General features: G+C 44.5%; 1 long non-coding RNA gene across 4 annotated transcripts in view; it reads right to left on the bottom strand.

Moving 5' to 3' along the window:
- Positions 1–205: 205 nt before the first annotated feature.
- Positions 206–24,224, bottom strand: part of LOC141278022 (uncharacterized) — a 29,061-nt gene continuing 5,042 nt past the window's right edge. For 2 of the 4 annotated variants that reach the window (XR_012330122.1, XR_012330121.1), the window contains one exon: positions 206–23,083. This is a non-coding gene — a long non-coding RNA (uncharacterized lncRNA). The remainder of the gene's footprint in view (positions 23,084–24,224) is intronic. The other 2 variants (XR_012330124.1, XR_012330123.1) reach the window with 2 other exon arrangements.

The raw sequence follows: 24,224 nt of genomic DNA, 5'->3' as shown, positions 1-24,224 counted from the left end.
TTTGGGTAGGACAAGAAATGTTTTAAATGATCTTTTCTGTTTTAGAAAGTTAAACAACAACAAACTTTCTGGCTAATTATTTCGTTTCTGCTGTGAATTACCCTAGTTTGTTCAAATAGGTTAACAGTTTTTCAGACTTCTTGATGGAAGGGAAAGCGCTGACTTTTCTTATTGACAGTGACATTATAAAAGTATTTCCCCTTCCAAACCATTTGTGTACCATGTTCCTTGAAGACGGAATATGCTCCTTTAAAATATCTCCTGAGGTGTGGCGCCTGGGAAGCAGCAATGAGAGGCATGCCCCAGTCAGTGTGATGTGGAGTGCCACAAACCATTCTAAAAATGACCCCACTGAAATGCACGGTCACTTGGACATCAATTTTTTTTTCTCCTTTGGAAATTTGGAGAGGCTAGATGAAGTTACCATCTTTTTTTCTTCCTTTCTGTATAGTTTGTTGCTACCATGAAGTCAGATCATGGAACAGTTAAGGAGAGTTGTTGATGTGTGAGCACATCTTAGAAACCATGCTACCGAGTCTTGACCATCTGCTTTATGGAAGAGAAGAAACAATTAGTTCAAAATAGCAAATGATTGCTAATAATTCCTTGGGACTTAGAGTGCAGTAGTCTATAGCCAAAGCCATCTTTGTTTGTGTCCCCAGCTTCTTCTCAGTTCAGCACTTCTGTCAGCAACCTAAAAATGTATGCATGTATTCTTGGGGTAGCACAAATCCTAATTTCATTTCCATTCACTAACTTTTCAAAATGTGTATGAATAAATATTGGACTTCAATCTCCATACATTTGCCCAGGGTTCCTCAACTTTCTTATTGAAAGTTTTTTAAGACCAAGTTGATTATTGTCCTTTCAACACCCTTATTTTGAGTTTATTGCATTTTTTCAGTTGCTTATTATATTGCTTGATTTGTTTTGTAATTAGAGATGTAAGCACTAGCTCTGTGTTTATTAGTTGACAGGTCACTTGTAAGTTGCAAATTGATTAGGGTACTTAATTTAGTACAGAAAACTAAGTGGCTGACTTTTTCAGAACTGACATTGGCATTTGGACTCAGGCAGTCCAAACATGGGGTAAACATGTAAACTGAGCAGTTAACTCATCTGTGTTGAAAGCTTGTGTGTGGTTGCTTAGTTCAACCCTATGGTGAACTGGTGATTTGCAGGTCTGTTTCTGAAAAGAGCAAGTACAGATTTGATTACAAATGCCGATTTTTTTTTTAACCTTTCTTTATTGGCATATCTGTACAATTATAACAATTTTTACCCTTTTCTAAGATCATTAATTTAAATATATCCAGTATGAAGGTAACATAACTTTGGGGGGGGGCATGGCAAAATGCAGAAATACAAACATGTTTTTCAAAAGGCCTGCATTTTGCACTTAAAATTTCAGGTTGCGTTTTGGAGAACATTTCCTGTTAGTAGGTATGGGTCTACTATGTTCTTTCAATCTGCTCTATGTTCTTCTGTGGAGTGGCTCTTTGGCCGTTTTTGTTAGTGAACATTTTTGGTTACTTCTGGTTTTTTTCTTGTAAATGGTGTTCCAGTGAACACTCTTTTATATGTCTCTGCATATGTGCATGACTTTTTCAAGAGTAATACCAAGTAGTGGAATAGTGGAATTGCTGGATAAGTTCTGTGCTTTTTTTTTTTTTTTGGCCGCATCACATGGCATGTGGGATCTCAGTTCCCCGATTGAACCTGCACCCCCTGTATTGGAAGCACGGAGTCTTAACCACTGGACTGCCAGGGAAGTCCAGTTCTGTGCACTTTTAATTTTAATTGTCCTCCAAAGTGACTGAACTAATTTTCCCTCTAATACACTATGGTGGGTAGCGTCTGAGAATACTGTTTTTTTCTCTTTTAACACTTGATATTATCAGACTTAAGTTTTGGTTAATCTGATGGGTGAAAAATGGAGTTTCATTTTGTGTGTTTCCCTGATAACCAGTAAGATTAAGCATCCATTTTTATTGTTAATATGTATTTCTTCTCCTATAAATTGCCTGTTTATGTCCTTTACCTATTTTCAGTTGGGTAATTTTATATTGATTTATTAGCATTTAAAAAAATAGTTCGTATACTTATCATACATTATATGTAAGTGTTTTCTCCCAGTTTATTGCTAGTCTGTTAATTTTGTTTATGGTGTTTTTGGTGTGTGTATATGTCTGTTTGGTCATAGAAGTTATAACCTGTGTTGTCAATTTTATTCAGTTTTTTCCTTTATGGCTTTTGCTTGTTTCCATATATATATGAGTTTGTCTGTGAACTTTGTTCCATTTATCTGTTTGACCATGTATGTGCTAATACTACGCTTTGAATACCTGTAGGTTTAAAATATATTTTGATACAAGGTGAATCTCCTCTGTTCTTTTGATACTTTTTCTTGGCTATTTTTGTACCTTTCTTGCATATGAATTTAATCATTAGGGTGTCATATTGATATTTCATGAAAAATCTTGTTGGGATTTACAATACTGTGTTGAATTTCTAGATTAATTGGTAGAGCTTCAGCCACTGATTTTTAGTGTAGTTTAGATTGCCTTTCTAAGGAAAGGTGGATAGTTCTTTGTTCTTAAATGGTAATTTCAGTAGAAGAAATGGAAAATACACCCCTTAAGTGGTCTTTCCTGCCATAATTAATTAGAATACTGGCTAATCTGGGACAACAGAGACTCAAAAATAAAGTAGTTCAGATAAGATAGTTGCTGTCTCATACAGGCCAAAGGAGGCAAGTGTTGCAGGGCAGGTGGGCTGCAGTATTTGATGAAGTGATTGAGAGCCCCAGATTCCTAAAATGTTACTGCTCCAGCGTCCTGGGGGACATTGTTTCTGTGTGCATGGTTAGACTCAGGCTTGCTGGGATTACATTCCCGATTCAGCTAGGGTGGGGGGAGGGGATCATGACTAGTTTTAAAGAGAAAACCCCTATTTCTTTTTATTTTCCATTAGCAAGTACTTAAGTTACACGGCCGTCTCTAGCTGGGCAGTCTTGTGCACAGCCAAAACTTGGAACTTGGAGAGGGGTGAGTGTGTTTATTATGAAAAGGAATGGATTCTAGTGGACAGTGAGCAGACTTGGATTTATCAAGTGAGTTTTTTTTTAACAGTATTTTATTTTATTTTTTTTAATTAATTTTATTTTTGGCTACATTGGGTCTTTGTTGCTGCATGCGGGCTTTCTCTAGTTGCGCGAGCAGGGGCTACTCTTCATTGCAGTGCGCGGGCTTCTCACTGCAGTGGCTTCTCTCGTTGCGGAGCACGGGCTCTAGGTGCAAGGGCTTCAGTAGTTGTGTTGTGCGGGCTCAGTAGTTGTGGCGCACGGGCTTAGTTGCTCTGCAGCATGTGGGATCTTCCTGGAGCAGGGATCGAACCCGTGTCCCCTGCGTTGGCAGGTGGATTCTTAACCAGTGCGCCACCAGGGAAGTCCCCAAGTGAGTTTTAAAATATTGATTTAAAAAAAAAATCATTGATTTTTTTTCCATTATAAAAGCCATACCCATTTACTATAGAAGATTTAGACAGTATACATAGGTGAAAAGAATAAAATTATAAACCTACCACTAGGAGATAATAGTTATCATTTGGAAATTCTCCTTCTGATCTTTTTTTCTAATTTTCAATTACGATATAATTCTAGTGTACATTAAAGTATAGAGCATAACATGACTACTCATGTACCCAGCACCCCCTTTGGTCATATTTGCCATTTTGCCTTATTTGCTTCAGATCTTGTCTAATTAAATACAACATTAATGAAAGAGTTTGAGCCTGGTGTACCTTTCCCTGATTACCAATCCTCTTTCTTCCTCCCAAAGATAATCATTATTCTGATTTTTATGTTTATCATTCCATATGCCTTTTTTTTTTTTAAAAAATATTTATTTATTTTTGGCTGCATTGGGTCTTCGTTGCTGTGCATGGGCTTTCTCTAGTTGGCGGCGAGCAGGGGCTGCTCTTCGTTGTGGCGCACAGGCTTCTCATTGTGGTGGCTTCTCTTGTTGTGGAGCACGGTCTCTAGGCATGAGGGTTTCAGTAGTTGTGGCACGCGAGCTCAGTAGTTGTGGCTTGCAGGCTCTAGAGCACAGGCTCAGTAGTTGTCACGCACGGGCTTAGTTGCTCCGCGGCATGTGAGATCTTCCCAGACCAGGGCTTGAACCTGTGTCCCCTGCATTGGCAGGCCACTGTGCCACGAGGGAAATCCCCCGTATGCCTTTTATAATAATGTATGTTGCCAGAAAAGTTTGATTGCCAGAATAGTACGGTTTTACAGAATGCTTTTGAATTTTATATAAATTTTGATATCATTTGATAGTTTGTTTTTTCTAATCTGCATTGTTTTTAGTGATTACCTTCATATAGCTCTATGCTTAGAGTAATCCATCATGTGGATACTACATAACGCCATGTAGTCATTCTCCTGCTGTCGGATGTTTAGGGTTTTTTCAGGTTTCCACTCTTATAAATATTCTTGTACATGTCTACTTATGCTCATGTGCAAGAGTTTCTCTAGTGTACATATCAGGAAATAGAATTAAGTCATAAGCTACATGGATCTTCAACTATTCTGGATAACGCAGAAGTACTCTTCAAATGATTGTGCCAATTTAAACTCCCAAAAGCAATATACAAGGGTGCCTGCGTTCCACATCTTTACTGACAGTTGTCAGATTTTGTACTTACCAATTGGATGGATATGAAACGAATCTCATGTGTGGTTTAATTGCACGTCCTTAATAACCAGTGAGGATAAGCATTTCTTCATGTTACTGGCCTTTTGTGAAGTCCATATTTATATCCTTTATCCATTCTCTTGTGTTTTTTCTTGATTTTGAGAGTACTTTAAATATTCTGGATCCTACAATTTATTTTTGGTCATGTGCATCACAGGTAACTGGTGTCACACTTCAGGTTGTCTTTTTACTTTATTTATAATGTCTTTTACTATTTAGAAGTTTTTACTTTAAATTTATTAAACTTTCATGGTTTGTGTTTTCCATATCTACTTTAAGAAGTTTTCCTCAGCCCTGAGGATATAAAGATTCTCCTCTGTACTTTAAAATGTACTTTAAAATGTGTTTTGCATTTAGGTCTCAAGTACACGTTAAATTTATTTTTGATGTGAAGTAGGAGTTATTAATTGATTTTTCTATAGGGATAACTAAAATTATTCCACTATCATTCATAAACTAGTTATCCTGTGTGTATTTTTATATTTATTATTTATATGAGTCTGATATATACAGAAAAAAAAAAAATATATATATATATTCATACTATATATGTACAACAGCTTATATAAAAATTAGCTTCTCACCCTGTCCCCAGCCATCCAAGGATTCAAACTTTGCTCCCTGAAGGCAACCAGTATTACCAGTTTCATGTGTATTATGCATATCCAAGTAAATAAGTACATACTTATAAATTCTCCCCTACTGTATATACTCTACAACTTTTTCCAACTTAAAGACTTATTTTTGTAATCTTATATCAATACATAATAGCTTCATTCATTTTTTTTAAAGACTCAGAATATTTATCTTTTGCCTATTATTTTTTTTAATTTTATTTATTTATTTTTGGCTGCGTTGGGTCTTCGTTGCTGTGCACGGACTTTCTCTAGTTGCAACAGGCAGGGACTACTCTTTGTTGCGGTGCGCGGGCTTCTCATTGCAGTGGCTTCTCTTGTTGCAGAGCACGGGCTCTAGGTGCGTGGGCTTCAGTAGTTGTGGCATGTGCACTCAGCAGTTGTGACTTGCGGGCTCTGGAGCGCAGGCTCAGCAGTTGTGGTGCACGGGCTTAGTTGCTCCGCGGTATGTGGGATCTTCCCGGACCAGGGATCGAACCCGTGTACCCTGCATTGGCAGATGGATTCTTAACACTGTGCCACCAGGGAAGCCCCCATTCTTTTTTATAAATATATATGTCATTGGATAGACCAGTACATCTTTTTCTCTTTTTTATTAGATGAAAATCACATAACATACAATTAATCATTATAAAGTGTACAATTCAGTGACATTTAATGCATTCACAGTGTGCAACCACTGCCTCTAAAATTTTTTCATCTGCCCAGCAGAACACCTATACCCATTAGAAATCACACCATTTCCTGCTCCTCCCATCCCTTGGTAACCGCTAATCTGTCTTCTGTCTCTATGGATTTGCCTATTCTGGATATTTCATATATAAGGAATCATAATACGTGATGGTTTGTGTTTTTCTTCTTTCACTTAGCATAATGTTTTCAAGGTTCATCCAAGCTGTTGCATGTATCAGTACTTCATTGCTTTTTATGGCTGAATGAGAACCCATCCTTTGGCTAGACCACAGTTTGTTTATATGTTCATTTGTTGTTGATGGACATTTGGGTTGTTTCTACATTTTGGCTGTTGTGAATAGTGTTGTTATGAACATTTGTGAACAAGTATTTGTTTGCATACTAGTTTTTGGTTCTTTTGGGTGTATATCTAGGAGTAGAATGGCTGTGTCCTATGATAATTCTATGTTTAACTTCTCGAGGAACTGCCAAATTGTTCTCTGCAGCGGCTGCACCATTTTACATTCCCATTGACCACAAATGAGAGTTCCTATTTCTCCACACCCTCTTCCAACACTTGTTGTTTTCTGTTTGGGGATTTTTTTTTTATGGCCTCATAGTGGATGTGAAATGGTATCTCATTGTGGTTTAGATTTGCATTCCCTTAACAACCAATGATGTTATCTCTTCATGTGCTTGTTGGCCATTTCTATATCTTCTTTGGAGAGATGTCTATTCAAGTCCATCGCCCATTTTTAAATTGGGTCATTTGTCTTTTTGTTGTTGAGTTGTAAGAGTTTGTTATGTATTCTGAATATTAAACTCTTATTAGATTTGTAAATATTTTTTCCCATTCTCTAAGTTGTCTTTTCACATTGTTGATAATGTCCCTTGGATACACAAAAGTCTTTCATTTTTATGAAGTCCAGTTTATCTTATTTTTTCTTTTGTTGCTTGTGCTTTTGGTGTCAAATCTAAGAATCTACTACCAAATCTGAGGTCATGAAGATTTACCTCTATGTTTGCTTCTAATAGTTTGATAGTTTTAGGTCTTACATTTGGGTTATTGATCCATTTTGAGTTAATTTTTGTATATGAAGTGAGGTGGGGTTCCAGCTTCATTCTTTGGCACGTGGTTATCCAGTTGTCCCAGCACCATTTGTTGAAGAGTCTGTTCTTCATTGAATGGTCTTGGAATCCTCCTTGAAACTCATTTGGAATCCTTGTTGAAAATCCTTGTTGAAACCATAGATGTTTCAGTTTATTTTTGGCTTCTCAATAAATGGATTGTACAACTTCAGTAATAAAGGAGATTTAGGTTTCCAGTCTTTGCCATTAGAATTTTGCAGTAAATGATCATGTACCTATATCATTTTGCATATGTATCTCAGGGTAATTTCATTTGTTTCTTAAGTAAATCTTTAAATCTCTGATACTTTTTTGGTGCTATTGTAGATTATCTTTTTTTATCTTTGTCGTTTTTTAAATATCAAGTTTATATTGAGGCTTATTGAGGTATAAATTAAAGGCAATAAAATGCACCCTTTTGAGTTGCACTGTTAGGTGTCATGATGCCAGATTTTTTTACCTTGTCCCATTGGAGTCAGTCCCCTTTCACTGCCTCCTGGCAACCACTGGTCTGATTTCTGACCCTGTAGATTTGCCTTTGCCAGAATGTCATATAAGTGTAAACAAGTGGAGCTTTTTGTGTCTGGATGTTTTTATTAAACATAATGCATTTGAGACTCATCCTTGTAGACATACAAGTAGTCTGTTTCATTGCTGAGAAGTATTCTATTGTTTGTCATTCATCTGTTAGTGACATTTGGGTTTTTCTAATTTTTGGTCATTAGGAATAAAGCTGCTGTAAACATTCATGTATAGGTATCTGTGTGGATATATGTTCTCATTATTCATGGGTTAATATCTAGGCGTGGGTTTGCTAAGTTGTTTAGTAAGTATATGTTTAATTTTTTTCTTAACAAACTGCCAAACTGCTTTTCAGAGTAGCTCTGCCATTTTGCATTCCCACCAACACAGTTCTGTCTAGTTGCTTCATATCCTCACCAGCACTTTGTATGTCATTTTAAAATTTTTAGCCGTTTAATAGGTAGTATCTCATTGTGATTTTCATTTGTAGTTCACTAAGGACTAGACGTTGAGCATCTGTTCATGTGCTTATTTGCCATCCATATCTATCATTTGATGAATTATCAGTTCAGATCTTTTGCTCTTTTTTGACTGGGCTATTTTCTTACTGTTTACTTGTAAGAGTTCCCTATATTTCAGGATACAAACCCTTTACAGGAATGTGTTTTGCAAATATTTTCTTTCATAGTTAGGCTTGTCTTTTCATTTTCTTAACAGTACCTTTTGATGAGCAGACATTTTAATGTAATGAAGTTTAGTTATCAGCTTTTTTCTTGTATGATTTGTGGTTTCTGTGTCCTAAGAAATCTTGGCCTAACTCAAGGGTTTCTGCTATATTTTCTTCCAGAAGTTTTATAGCTTAGTTTTACATTTTAGTTTTATGATCCATTTCAAGTTGATTTTTGTCTATAATGTGAGGTAACAGTTTTTTTGTCTTTGTACATAAATGTCCACTTATTCTACCACCATTTATTAAAAAGACTCTTTCCTCTTTTGAATTGCCTTGGCACCTTTGTCAAAAATTAGTTGACCATATACAGGCTTCCCCCACTGAAAGTAGAGCATTCCTGTGAAACCTTTCATAAGCCGAAGTGGCATAAAGTGAAAAAGCAGTTATGTTAGGACATATCTTGCTAACATGTACAAAATAAATCGAGGTAAAGTGCAGATGTTCACAGACACAGTTCACAGCTCTGGTGGCTTGATGCTGTGTAGTTTCCAAGGAAGGAGCTTGGCAGTGCCACTCTCACTGCTCGAGGTGCACACTGCCTCTATAACGGCTCAGCTCCCTGCAAAACACTCCTTTTAAAAGGAGTAATGGGCTTCCCTGGTGGCGCAGTGGTTGAGAGTCCGCCTGCCGATGCAGGGGACACGGGTTCGCGCCCCGGTCCGGGAAGATCCCACATGCTGCGGAGCGGCTAGGCCCGTGAGCCATGGCCGCTGAGCCTGCGCGTCCGGAGCCTGTGCTCTGCAACGGGAGAGGCCACAGCAGTGAGAGGCCTGCGTACTGCAAAAATAATAATAATAATAATAAGAGTAGACATCCTTGCTTTAGTCCATCTTAAAGAGAAGACATTTAGTCTTAACCATTAAGGATGATGATAGCTATCGGTTTTTCTTTATCAAGTTGAGAAAGTCCCCTTCTGTTGGTTTGCTGAGAGGTTTTTTGTTGTTGTTTTTTTTTAAATTTTATTTTTGGCTGCATTGGGTCTTCATTGCTGCGCTGGGCTTTCTCTAGTTGCTGTGAGCAGGGGCTACTCTTCATTGCGGTGCACAGGCTTCTCATTGCGGTGGCTTCTCTTGTGGAGTCCGGGCTCTAGGCGCCCAGGCTTCTGTAGTTGTGGCACACGGGCTCAGTAGTTGTGGCTCGCGGGCTCTAGAGCGCAGGCTCAGTAGTTGTGACACATGGGCTTAGTTGCTCCACGGCATGCGGGATCTTCCAGGGCCAGGGCTCGAACCCATGTCCCCTGCATTGGCAGGCGGATTCATAACCACTGCACCACCAGGGAAGTCCGAGAGTTTTTATTATATGTTGAATATTGCCAAATGCTTTTTCCTTGTCTATGGAGATGAGATATACATGACTTTCCTTTATTGGCCTATTGATATATCGAATTATATTGATTACTTTTCGAATGTTGAGCCAACTTTGCATTTCTGGGATAAACCCTACTTGATAATGATCATTTTTATCACTGGATTCAATTTTTAATATTATGTCTGTGTTCATGAGGGATGTTGATATGTAGTTTTGTTTTCTGATAATATTGTTGTCTGGGTTTGGTTTCAGAGTAATGGAGGGCTCATAAAATGAGTTGGGAAGTATACTCTCATCTGTTTTCTGGAAGAGCATGTGTAGGCTTGTTATTATTTCTTCCTTAAACGATGGTGGAATTCTCCAGAGAAGCTATCTCAGCCTGGAATTTTCTTTCTTTTTAGCTGTGAACTTACTTTTTTGATACATATGTAGTGCTATTCAGGTTATCTGTTTCTTCTTGAGTGAGCTTTTGGTAGTTTGTCACTTTCAAGGAGTGTGTCCATTTTACCAAACTATCATTTACTGGTATAAATTTATTCATAATATTTCCTATTGTTCACTTAATGTCTGAGGATCTGTATAGAGTTGTCTCCTCTTTCATTCCAGTTGGTCTGTATCTTCTCTCTCTTGATCTGATTGGCTAGTGATTTATTTATCTTTTTAGAGAATCAGCTGTTGGTTTCATTGATTTTTTTTTTTTTAACATAATTGATTTTACCTCTTACTGTTACTTCTTTCCTTTTGCTTGTTTTGGGTTTAATTTGCTCCCACCTCTCCACCCCCAGTTTCTTAAGGTAGCTTACTAGGTTATTAATTGGAGATCTTTCTTTGTCTAATCATTTGAAGCTATGAGTTTCCCTCTAAATGCTGCTTTATCTACATCCCATAAATTTGGTATATTGGTAAATTTGGTATTTTTGCATTTATTTAAAATATTTTCTAATTTTCTTTGTGATTTCTTCTTTGATATATAAGTTATTTAGAAGTGCATTGTTTCATTTCCAAATATTTGGAAATTTCCCAGATGTTTTCTGTTGTTGATTTCTAATTTAATTCCATGTGGCCAAAGAACACATTTTATATGATTTCAGTCCTTTTTAATTTATTGAGACTTGTTTTAGATCCCAGAATAGTCTCTCTTAGTAGATGTTCCACATTCACTGAAATAGTATGTGTTATCTGCTCTTGGTGGGGAGAATGTTTTGTAAATGTCAAGCATGTCAAGTTGGTTGATAGTAGTATTAAAGTATTCTGTATCCTCACTGATTTTATGTATGCCCTATCAATTACCAACAAAGGAGTGTTAAAGTCTTCGACTAAATTCTGAGTTTGTCTATTTTGAATACTTTTTTTTTGGTCGATTTTTGAATTATGTCTTTTGAAGCTCTATTATTGGGTGTCTACGTTTATGATTGTTATGTCTTGATGGATTGACCTCTTTTTTATTATATAATTGTCTCTTCACTCCTAAGGACACTTCCTTGTCCTAAAGTCTGTTTCATCTTGTATTAATATTGCCACTTAAGCTTTCTTTTGGTTAAAATTTACAGGGTATATCTTATTCCATGTTTTTACTTTTAACCTGTCCATGTCTTTATACCTAAAGTGGGTTTCTTGTTGATAGCATGTAGTCGGATTTTTTTTTAAAAATCATTTGCTCTTAATGGGAGTGTTTAGACAATTTACATTTAATGTAATTGTTGGTAGATATGCATTTAAATCTATTATACTCTTGCTGTTTTCTCTGTTGCATCTCTTCTTTGGATGACTTTTCCCCTCTTTTACTGCCTTCTTTTGGAATTCTCCTACTGACTTATTCTTTTGTTTTTACTTTTTTTTGGTTTACTTAGTGTTTGTGCTAGAGTTCATAATACATGTCTTTAATGTGTCACAGTCGACCTTCAAATATATTATACCACTTCATGTACAGTATAAAAACATTACAGTAGCATACTTCATGTCCTCCCTAGTGGCTTTAGAATAGATTTTGGCCTGGGCTGTGGAGGAGAGAAGGATTCCTGGGAAGGAGGTGGGTTTTCACATCTGTTCCCCCAGAGCAGCTTATCACTCCTGCATGCATGTGCCGCCAAGGGTGGCTCTCTCCATCCTCCTGGTCTGTACCATTGGAGGCCCAACCCAGAAAAGAGCTTGCAAGTGAGTGTGAGTTCTCCTTTTCTGGTCCTCTCTGCTGTCAAAATTGACACACTAGCCCACACTTGGCCTTTAAAAACTTGTTAAAATTTTAGTTCATTTCTTCTTCCTTATCTCCAATGGCGCCCACCTTTTTCTTCCATGATCAGCATAATATGACATGCTCAGTGCATCCCTTTCTCTGCTTGGATGGGTTTATTACCCTTTAGAATTCAGTTTATTTGGTTCCTTTGTAATAGCTCTGAGATGGGCCCAAGGAAAGTTATGATTTTTGAATATTACTCGGTTTTTCTTCCATTGTTAATGTATTTCTACATCTTAAGAATGGTGAACCTACAAAATATATTTTTAAAATACCTTTTTTTGTGATTTGTGGCTAATTGTTTTGCATATTTATCTTGTATCCAGGAGTCTTTTTTTTTTTAATATTTATGTATTTATTTGGTTGCACTGGGTCTTTGTTGCAGCCTCCTTAGTTGTGGCATGCGAACTCTTAGTTGCGGCACACATGTGGGATCTAGTTCCCTGACCAGGAATCAAACCTGGGCCCCGTGCATTGGAAGCACAGAGTCTTAACCACTGCGCCACCGGGGAAGTCCCCAGGAGTCTTTTAGAATAAGTTATTCTACCTTGAAAAGATTTCACATTTTTTCTCTCCAGCCTTAGAACAAGATTATTTGATACTGGTATTGAGACATGACAGTTGTACCAATCTGGTGACAGATTGGTTTTTTATTTATTTTTATTTTAGTAAAATATATATAACATCATATTAACCATTTTTAAGTGTACATTTCAGTGGCATTAAGTATATTCATGTGTTGTGCAAAATCACCAATATCTCTAGAAATTTTTCATTATCCCAAATTGAAACTCTGTCCCCATTAAACAGTAACTCTCCCTTACCCTCTGCCCCAACCCCTGGTAATCACTATTCTACCTTTCTTTCTCTATGAATTTGACTCCTCTGTATACTTCGTATAATTGGAATCATGCAATATTTGTTCTCTTTGTTTCTGGTTTATTTCAGTTAGCATAATGTCTTCAGGGTTTATCCATGTTTAGCATATGTCAGAATTTCATTCCTTTTTAAAGCTGAATCTTATTCCATTGTATATCTGTGTATACCACATTTTGTTTATCCATTCATCCGTTGATGGACATTTGGGTTGTTTCCACATCTTGGCTGTTGTGAACAATGCTATGAACATGGGTGTGCAAATATCTCTTCAAGACTCTACTTTGCAACTCTTTGGGGTATATACCCAGAAGTGGAATAGCTGGATCTATTTTTCATTTTTTGAGGAACATCTGTACTGTTTTCTACAGTGCCACCATTTTACTCTCCCACCAGAATGCGATGTACAAGAGTTCCAGTTTCTCTCCAATGCCTGTTTTATATATTTATGAAACAGCCATCCCAATTGGTGTGAAGTGGTATCTCACTGTGGTTTTGATTTGTATTTCCCTAATGATTAGTGATGTTGAGCATCTTTTTTTTTTTTTTTGAGCATCTTTTCACATGCCTGTTAGCTACTTGTATGTCTTCTTTGGAGAAATGTCTATTCAAGTCCTTTGCCCATTTTTTAAACTGGGTAGTTTGGTTTTTTGTTGTTGAGTTGTAGACGCTTCTTCATATATTCTGGGTATCAATCCTTTAACAGATAAATGGTTTGCAAATATTTTCTCCAATTCTTTGGGTTGGACATATTGATTTTGTGAAGACTTTTGCTTTCTTGCCTGTGGCATAAGCAAGATTGCTGAACCTTTTTTTTTTGCGGTACGCTGGCCTCTCACTGTTGTGGCCTCTCCCGTTGCGGAGCACAGGCTCCGGACACGCAGGCTTAGCGGCCATGGCTCGCGGGCCCAGCCGCTCCGCGGCGTGTGGGATCTTCCCAGACCGGGGCACGAACCCATGCCCCTTGCATCAGCAGGCGGACTCTCAACCACTGCGCCACCAGGGAAGCCCGAACCTTTTAAACAGTAAGTGCAGTGGGGATAGAGAACAGATAACACTCTCCACATCCATCCACTGGGCTTCAGGATTATATTGAGAACTAGCTTCAGAGTCCAAGGTCTAATGAGGACAGATTTGTCACAGCCAGCTGGTGATTATACTTCGAGCTGTGCATGCAGTAAGCCTCTCGTCTGTGGTCTCAAAGACCTTTATTTGGCTACTCTTCCGGAGTCTTCTGTCTGCCTTTTTTTTGTTTGTTTTAAAGGCCCTTTTCTCAGCGATTTGTGAGGAGACTGAGAGGTTTTGAGAGGTTTCTGCCTGTATCGTCCCCCCACAGTGATTGTCAGGAACTCCTTCGACTTCAGCCATTTCCAAATAAGGCAACCAGCAACAGCCTGGAGCCTCACTTAATTGTCTCTGGGGACAGCTGCCTGTCCCCAGAAACCTTTTGCCATGAACTGGCTGTGAAAGGGGAACAGAATCTTTCCTGGAACATTTAGCTCTTTAATATAATTAAATCCCTTAAAGAATTAAAACTTTTGTGGCCAACACTGTCTTTATGTTCCATTTATTAATATCCTGTGAATACTATTTCTGCCTAAGGGATTTTATACCTGTGTAGCATCTTGGGGAAGTCTTTATATTACACAACAAAGCACTGAGTACACATACAGACAGGCAATCCATGGGGATCACAGAAAATGAAAGTGAAGATTTTTGTTTCTTCTGGACTAAAATAGGTGTACCACAGAATCTCTGTAATGCTTTCTGGCTTCACGTACCAGCTGCCAGTATCTGAACAGGCTGCCTCCCTCTTTTCTCAGTTTCCCGGTCTTTCCAAGACAGCCCTACCCGTCTACCCTGCCCCCAGTGTGTAGGGCACACACGTGCTGCCACCAACTGTGAGGTTAACAGATGCAGCTTTTCCGGGCTGACTTGTATTTCTTATCTGTGAAATGGGAGGTTTGGACCAGATGAACTGATCTCTGAAATGTTTTGTGACAGAATTTCTTCCCTCCTGGGCAATTCTTTCAATGCTGAGAGCAGACATATTTCCTCCTGGTATCCCTACTACGAAGATCTCCGTCCTGGCCAGAAAGAGACCCAAATTCTGGAGACAGATTTAAAGGAAGAATGAGTGGCTAAAGCCAAGCTCCAGACTTAACAACAGTCCCCAGAGAGGGAGTGGCCACTGCTGGTGGAGGCCTGCTGCCAGGTCAGGGCAGCATGATTGGGGTCAGAGCCACCAGACTGCGTCCCTGTGGCTGTCCCGAGGGTTGCTGACTCACGGGAATTTCTCAGGCTCAAAGCCTCAGAATCCAGGGAGTCTGCAGCTCTCTAGTTCCACTGCCTTTTAACAATAAGTTAAAAAAAAGGAAACGGCGCGCCTACATAAAAGCATATAATCATTTGCAGCAGAACCAAAACTAGATTTGGAGCTACCCAGTCATCTTGCTTGGAAACTGCTTTTTAATATTCTTGGTTTCTCCAGTCATTTTGCGAGAGGCCTTGGTATGTATGCTTCAGTGGGACGGTACTACTTTATTTCACCTGTGAATGTAGACCCATGACACTCCCCCCCCCATCTTTTCTTTTCAGATAGTTTTTGTTTGTTTCTTTGTTTGTTTTTGCGGTAAGCGGGCCTCTCACTGTTGCAGCCTCTCCTGCTGCGGAGCACAGGCTCCGGACGCGCAGGCTCAGTGGCCATGGCTCACGGGCCCAGCCGATCCGTGGCACGTGGGATCCTCCCGGACCGGGGCACGAACCCGCGTCCCCTGCATCGGCAGGCGGACTCTCAACCACTGCGCCACCAGGGAAGCCCTGAACAGTTTTTTGGGGGGCTTTTATGGAAGAATTTTCTTCTATCCAGCGGGTTTTATTGTTAAAGCCAGCTCTCGTAGAGCCATACTGCTAACCAAAGTAATGACAAGACTTGCCTCCATAAAATGAGGGTTTGGAGGAGGAGGAAAGCAAAACCCTCGAATCTGTTCCTGCACTTGGGCTGACAAGTGCTTCTGGAGAGAAAGTCTCCTCCCTCTCGAGGGTGTTGGTCCAGGTCACGTGGCCTCAGGGCCCCTCCACTTCTTTGCACGACCCGCCCTTGCTCCCCTACAGCAACGATTACGGCCCTGCCGCTGCCCCTCGACCCCCAACTCCAGCAAGTGAGCTCGCTTCCCGCCAACAGGTGAGAAGCCCCTTCATCTCCGCTCTGCATCACCTCACGTTGCTGCCTTGCTTCCCACCGATCCCATTCCACCCCCTGTCCCCCGGGGCCTCCCTGCATCATTTAGGTTCTCTTCTGGCCTGGCCGCCTTTCTCTTCCCCTGTAGGCATGCTCACATTCCATCTCAAAAGGAAAAAGGCTCCTGTCCCCTGAGCCCTATGAGCTTTTGCCCAGTCTCCCTTCCATCACAGGCACAGCTACTCAGGAAGAAGTCCCAGGCTCCTCGTGTCTGCAACGCCTGGCTAGCTTCTGCCCCCACCAGAGTCACCAACAATCTCAGTGGTTAGCCACTGACACCTCTGCAACCCGGACTGCTTGGCAACATTGACCCTGTTTACTACTTCCTTCTTGAAATCCTTTGCTCCACTGGCCTCCAGCGTCCTCTCTCGACTTCCTTCTGAGCCTCTGGGCACTTTCATCCTCGCCTTAGCCTCCGCTTCCTCCCGTATGTCTCCTGAAGGCCAATGTTCCAGGATTCTGGCCACAGCCCTCCTTCCCCACACACCAGGAGAGGCACCCAACGAAACAGGAGCCCCTCCTGCAGGGCTTTCTTAGGTTAATGAGGGCCTGTGTGTAGTAAACAATGTTAGCAGTTTAGAGAATCGGAGGGCACAGGGACACTGGAAACCTGTATGCGAGATGTGGACTCATCGCCCTGCTCTCGGCTCTCACCCTGTTCTCAAATGACTGACCAAAGCTAACGCTGCCCCTCTGCTCTGGACGGCCTACCCCCTCCTCTAGCCCCCACCAGCTCCTGACTTCACTGCCAAAGTGGTGTAGGAGTAGGGGTTCCCCAAAAGGAGTGTCCTCTCCACAGAGCAGGCCGTGGAGCAGACTTGGACACTGGGAGAGGAGAGAGGTGCTGGGGGCCTGGTGGGGAGGGCCGTGCGGAGGAGACTGGCACGGAGAGCAGGCTGTCAGAGTCTCACTCCTCCTCTACCTGACCCTTGTCACTAGGTGCTGTCTTCAGGTCAAGGGAGGTCACCAGGCTGCCCGAATGCCAGGGCTCAGAGGCAGTTTGCAGCAGGGGCCTATAGCATTAACAGTTCATGGAACAGATGCTTCTTGAGCACCTGTTCTCCCGGCGCCAGACGCCGGTGATACTGGGCCATCGAGCCCAGCAAGGGCCCTGCTGTCAGCTGACATCCTGTCGGGCAGAGACAGACCAAGGAAGCAAGGAAACAAGATAATGTCAGATAATGAAAGAGCGACAAAGAAAGTAGAAGAAGGTGATGGGATACTGAGGCTGGGGCCACTAATCTAGCTTGGCGGGGGGGTGTCAAGAAGGCTTCTCTGAGGGGATATTTTGTCTGAGGCCTGAGTGGTAAGTTAGCCCATGCAGATAGAGGGGTGTTAAACCAAGGTGTGATATGATCTGGTTTATATTTTGAAAAGATTTCTCTGGTTGCCATATTGAGAGTGCGGAAGCCAGAGCAGAGGCTGGCCGACCAGTTAGGAGGCAGTGGTCCAGGTGAGGCGCTGGTGGCTTGAACTGCGGTGGTGCGGTGGAGATGGGAGGGTTGAGTTCAGGATAGGTTTTGGAGTCAGAGCTGGCAGGTGACAGGACCTGTTCTGAGTGGCGGTTTGCAGAGGACTGCGGGGCCACGATTCATAGTGAGGGCCACCCCACTGGATGTGCTGGGGCCCTGAGCAGTGTTAGCAAGTCCTATGGGATTCACAGCTGCAAACCACAGTACCCACCCCTTCTGAAAACTAATTAATTTAAAATTAATTAATTTATTTATGGCTGTGTTGCTGCACGTGGGCTTTCTCTAGCTGCCGCAAGCGGGAGCCACTCTTCCTTGCGGTGTGCGGGCTTCTCACTGCGGTGGCTTCTCTTGTTGCGGAGCACGGGCTCTAGGCGCACGGGCTTCAGTAGTTGTGGCTCGTGGGCTTCAGTAGTTGTGGCTCGCGGGCTCTAGAGCACAGGCTCAGTAGTTGTGGCACGTGGGCTGAGTAGTTGTGGCTCACGGGCTCTAGAGCTCAGGCTTAGTAGTAGTGGCTCACGGGCCTAGTTGCTTCGCGGCATGTGGGATCTTCCCGGACCAGGGCTCAAACCTGTGTCCCCTGCATTGGCAGGCGGATTCTTAACCCCTGCGCCACCAGGGAAGCCCCACTTAAACTGAGTAGGTTTGGGGTCTTAGTCACATGGGAGAAGGAGGGGGGAGAAGGGTTGAGTGACACTTAGAAACAATGGGCCTGCTACTCCTGTTCAAGGTGGTAAAGGGAGACGCCACAGTTACACGATGCTATCTATCCATGTCCCTTCTGGATTCTACTGTGGATGTGTCGGAAACCTTCCCCAAATGTGCCCTCCTCCTCAATCCCCCATGTCAGCAAACTGTGTCCTCTTTAGAGTCTCCCCTCATCAGCCCCCAAGTCCTGTTGGTTCCCACGCCAATGCTCTCCTCCCAGGGCCGGCACCTGTTCTCCCTCCGCCCTTCTCCCGGCCTCTCCATCCACCCATCCACTCTCTGCAGCGCAGCCAGAGAGCTTTCCAAAAGGCAGGTCTAATCATGTCCCTCAGCTTAAAACCCTTTGGATCCCCAGAGGATTCTAGATAAAAGGCAAACTATGAAAGCCGGCTAATTACAAAGCTCAGCATCATCGGCTCCACCTCCCCACTTCTCCCCACTTGCCTCCAGGACACACCCCCAGAATTCATCCCAGTTACCCTGCAGGGCCTTTCCTCTGGGGACACTTCTCCTTCCCCTGGCCAACTCCTGGTGACCTTCAGGACTCCGGAACCCCCTCTGCTGCCCCTGTCCTTGCATAGCCTCCTACCATAGCCCAGGCACTGGGACCAAATCGGCTCTTACCCCCGCTCCTCTGCAAACTGGAACCGAGAATCCTGGAGCGCCTTTCATCTGTGCGCCTCATGGTTCCAGCACAGCATCGGGGATCCATCACGGGATGAAGGTCATCCCTTCCCAGGAGGGCAGGAGGCAGGATGGCAATAAGAGAAGAGAGCAAGTCTTTTCAGAAGACTTGACAGACTTGGGACGTCGTGATGGGTTTGTTGTGTGACACTGGGTGGCATGGCTGAAGGGGAGTAGCGCCCAGCAGGAGCCACCTGGCAGAGCTCGCTGCCACCAGCACTCCAGTGCACACGCAGTCACTGGTCCCCAGCCTGTGCCCACAAGCTTCTTTATGAGCATGAATTTGGGCGGGGGACGGTGTTGGCGGACGAAGGGCAGAGGTGGTCCCTCCACCCCCTCAAGCCAGGTTTCCACGCGGCGGCCCAGCCTGCCCTGTGCTCCTGGTTCCCCATTCCCACCTACGAGGCCTCTGGGATCGCCCTGATGGCGCCTGGCGGTGGGGAGGGAAGAAGACCCGCGGGTTAGTCGGTGTGTCCGCTCTGGTAGGTCTCCTTGTGAGTCGGGGCTGCAGCTGGGGAAGCAAACAGGATCGAGCTCGGCAAGCTTGCTCGCTTGGGGCCCTGAGGCCTCCCCTAGACCGGCGCTTCCTGCCCCAGGGCCACGCTCTCCCTGCCCGGCTCACCTCCTGTTCCTCTCCCCACACCCGCCCCAGGCTCTCCCCAGCATCCCATAGCTCTTCCTGGATTTTCTGAGCTTCACTGCATGAGGGTTGGGTGGGGAGTAGGTACAACCCCATGAGAGGCAAGGGGTCCCTGCAGAGTGAGGGAGGATGGTTATAGAAGCCAGTAAAAAAGGAAGTGGAGGGGCTTCCCTGGTGGCGCAGTGGTTGAGAGTCTGCCTGCCGATGCAGGGGACACGGGTTCATGCCCTGGTCCGGGGGGATCCCACATGCCGCGGAGCGGCTGGGCCGGTGAGCCATGGCCGCTGAGCCTGCGCATCCGGAGCCTGTGCTCCGCAACGGGAGAGGCCCGCGTACCGCAAAAAAAAAAAAAAAGGAAGTGGAGGGAAAGATTAGGGGGAGACCGTCCCTGAGTGGAAGCTACCATCTGAAGTTCAAGTGCACCTGACAGAAGAATAATAATGGCTAATGCTGAGTGTTCATTTGCTTCATAGCAACTGTGGTGCTAAGTGCTTTAAGCATGAGCTCATCTACTATCCCCATTTTACAGGGGTGAGCACTGAGCCTAAAGAGGTGAAGTAATTTTCCCAGTATAGACAGCAAATACTTGGCAGAGCTGAGATGCAAATTCAGCCTGTGGTTTCCAGAGTCAGACGCTGCCTGAGGTCAAACCCCAACTCCGACCCCTCGCTCTGTGGAAACTTGGGCAAGTTACTGAAGTCTCTGTACTTCTGTTCCCTCATTTGTAAAATGGTGATTAGAACCTACCTCAGGTCCCCACTGAGGAATGAAGTTAATACCTGAAAAGTGCTTGGCAAAGGACCTGGCACGTGATAAGGAATCCACAGATGTGGTTATGATGAGTCATCGTCATTACCGGGCTGCAGCCCTGGAAGTGGCCAGCTACTGTTCTGCTTGGCTAAGGGGAGCTTAGCTTAGTCACCCTAGTCCAGACACAGAGGGAAACGCCCTGCTAGATTTGCCTTCTTCCTGGAGCCAGAAGATGACACGTGTGTTCTTCTTATCCAGTCACTTGTTTGGAGGCTGAGTGGATGTCACTGGATCCTCAGCCCCGGGACCGAGACCTCCCACACTCCTGGTGGGCTCTAGTATTGCTATCAGGACGAGTGTTACTGATTTTCCCTTTTGCTTCAGGCTCCAGTACACTTCAGACCGTACTGAGCCTGTCTTTATTTAAAAATTTGATATTTTGTTCACGATGGATTTTTTTGCATGAATTTTCATTTTTAAAATATTACTTTAAAACATCTATCTTGATAACTGGCTTTATTGGCAACCCCTTAAATTCTGAGCCTGAGCCAATACCTCACTCACCCTCATCCCAGCCCTGGCCCAAAGGGCTGACTGAGTGCCTCACAGTATGGCAGCTGGCTCCCCCGGAGCCAGTGACCCAAGAGTGAGCAAGGAAGAAGCTGCAATACTTCTTAAAGCATAACTTTGGAAGACACTTCATCACTTCTGCAGTATCCTATTCATCACCCAGGTCAGCCCTGTTCAATACAGGAGGGAGTACATAGGTACATGAACGCCAGGAGACAAGAATCATGGTACCGTCTTGGAGGCTGGCTGCCGTACCAGGTCTCCTGCCCAGAGTCTCAGTGGTTGGGAGAGGCCTCCACAGACTGGAACCAAGTCCTCCCTTCTTTACCACATTTCCCTCTCAGACCCTGAGCAGTACCGACCAGGCTGGGCTACTGGGGCCTGCGTAGGATCCTACTCGCTGGTCCAGGGAGAAGCACCTGACCCAATCAGCCCTCCCCCAGAGTGTCTTAATTTGGGAGAGTGAGTCGATCCCCTGGTGGAAGATGTGACCTGTGGGTTATTATGTCCAGCTGGATGGAAATTAGCCATGAGAATCAAGGGAATTCATCCCAGGCCTCAGCTCCCACTATGCATGAGGCCAAATGACATCTTTGCTCTGCTTTGTCCGTTGTTTGGGTTTTAGAACCAGTAATAAATTCCGGCTTCCTCCCAAGTGTACTTGAGTCAGGCTTCTGTCACTTCGTCACCTCTTTGTCGGTGGCCTTCTGTGGAAGATGATGCTAGGGGGTTGCTTCTCGGAGTCTGGCCAACGCTACCTGCATCCAAATCACGTAGGGCTCTTGTCGAGAATGTCGGTGCCTGGGCCCCGTCACAGCCTCTCGGGGGTGGGTCCAGGACTCTGCAGTCTTCACGCTGAAGCTTGGGGCCCTGCAGTAAGGCAGCAGCCGCTTTTGAGCTTTCCTCTGCCCGGGCCTGCAGCTCCTGGTGGCTGGTGCCTACGTGGACTGAGACGCTCAAGATGGGGAGGGCCCACGAGGGGGATGTGGGTTCACAGCGTAGGACCACGTGGGGCGAGGAGCTGTGGGCACCCAGGCTGAGATGGGGCCAGAGCCTGAGGTAGGAGGGACCAAGACCCAGGAAGGCGGCTGGGAGGGGAGAAGCTTCTCATTCTCGACGGGTGGTCTTGACAAGTCATGTCAACACACAGCCTGCTTCCCTGCTCCCCCCCACCCCGCCCAGTTAAAAGAGGAGGTTGGCCCAATGATGGCAAAGGTCCCCTCTAGCTACAAAACTCAAGGTCCTGGGAGATGGGTGGTTTCCTTTGCAGAGGTTTGTCCTCGGGGTTGCTTCCTGAGGGGTGGGGACCTGCAGGCACCCTCCCTGGTCGAGGGCTGATCTCTGCTGTTTGTTCACTTCGCTCCTCCGCAGGGGCTGAGGCTCCCTCTGGGAAGCAGGTGCCAAGGAGCCTGGGCACTTCCGGGCTTAGCCTTGTTTCCATAGCACCCAGCCACCCTGCCAGGAAGATGTGGGTTTCTCCTGGTTGACACCCAGAGGACCTTGGCCTCCTCCATTTCCTGCCACAGTGCTGGGTCGCGCAGAGGATGAAGTAGTGGGACATGCAGTAACCTGGGATTTGCAGGTCCCGAACTCAGCCTTTCATTCAGGCCAGTCCTTCTGGAAGTTTGGGCTCCAACCAGCAACAGGGAACTTGTTAGAAAGGCAAATGATTGGACCCAACTCTAGATCCACTAAATTCTAGGGGTAGGGCCCAGCCATCTGTGTTTTAATAAATCCCTAGGTGTTTCCGATGCACATGAAGGTTTGAGAACCACTGCTTTATCCGTGTGCCTTGGACTCTGCCAGTGTCAGCACTGAATGTCTTGAGTCCCAGAAACCTTTCAGTTTCCGGCAAACCGGGATGGTTGGTCACCCCAGCTTTAGGTCCTTTGTTTCATTTTCTGTTGCTGTGAAACAACACCGCCCCCAGAATAGAGTGACCCAAAACAGTATTATTTTGTTAATGAATCTGCAACTTGGGCAGGGCCAGCCCATCTCTGCTCCACTCTGTGTTAGCTGGGCCGCTCAACGTCTGGGGTTTGCTGCGTCATCAGAAGGTCTGGCTCCTGGGACTTCCCTGGCGGTCCAGTGGTTAAGACTCCGTGCTTCCACTGCAAGGGGGCATAGGTTCGATCCCTGGTCGGGGAACTAAGATTCCACATGCTGCACGGCGCAGCCATAGAAGGAAAAGAAAAAACAAAAAAGTAAAAAGGTCTGGCTCCTGTGCTGAGACTGGAATAGTGAGGCCCTTGGCATCTCTGGCTACACGTGGTCCCTCCAGCCTGGTGGCTTCAGGGTAGATGGCCTTTTACCTGCCGATCAGGAATCCCAGGGGGCATGTCCCAAAAGAGAGAATACAAACGGGAAGCCTGTTGGGCTTCCCTGGTGGTGCAGTAGTTAAGAATCCGCCTGCCAATGCAGAGGACATGGGTTCAAGCCCTGCTCTGGGAAGATCCCACATGCCACGGAGCAACTAAGCCCGTGCGCCACAACTACTGAGCCTACGCACTAGAGCCCGCGAGCCACAACTACTGAAGCCCACGTGCCACAACTACTGAAGCCCGCGCACCTAAAGCCCGTGGTCCACAGCAAGAGAAGCCACCGCAATGAGAAGCCCGCACACCGCAACGAAGAGTAGCCCCCGCTCGCCCCAACTAGAGAAAGCCCGCGCGCAGCAAGAGACCCAACTCAACCAATAAATAAATAATAAAAATTTTTTAAAAACCCCAAAAAACAAATGGGAAGTCTGTCATCAGAGAACATCACTTCCGAAGCAGTCACAGGCTTCCCAGATTCCAGGGGAGGAAACAGACCCCATGCTCCACGGAGGGTGTGACGTCACCCCGTGTGGCGGGAGATGCTCGTCCGCAGTCAGGAAACCCACTTAGCCACACCTTGTCTCCTGCCCCAGCACAGAAAGTTAAGGGAAGGGAACCCTGATCAGCCAGAGTCCATTCTTCCTCCCTGCTTCCTTCTTCCGACTCTACAAAGTTCATCACACCTACAGTATGCTAGGAACTGGGGCTGGAGGCTATTGTTTCTCTGCAAATTCATTTACTATTTAAAGAGTCAGGCCTGAGCTCCAGTGCTGGGAACCTGGGGCAGCTTCAGACGCTGGGAGTGGAGCAGCCTGGAGACTGCTAGGGGGGCTGAGCAGCAGGGTGGGCTCCGAACTTAGGGACGGTGAAGGGGTGGGAGAGAGAAGAGGGAGGGAAGGAAGGAGGGAGAGAGATTCTGCTATTGCTGCTACTGCTGCTGCTGCTTTGAAGCTTTTCTGGGCAAATGGCGAATTATCCCACGCAGA

Source organism: Tursiops truncatus, chromosome 1 (genome assembly GCF_011762595.2).
Source record: "Tursiops truncatus isolate mTurTru1 chromosome 1, mTurTru1.mat.Y, whole genome shotgun sequence".
Taxonomy (NCBI): Eukaryota; Metazoa; Chordata; class Mammalia; order Artiodactyla; family Delphinidae; genus Tursiops; species Tursiops truncatus.
The sequence above is the reverse complement of the archived record's forward strand: the minus strand, read 5'-3'. Positions and strand labels throughout refer to the sequence as shown.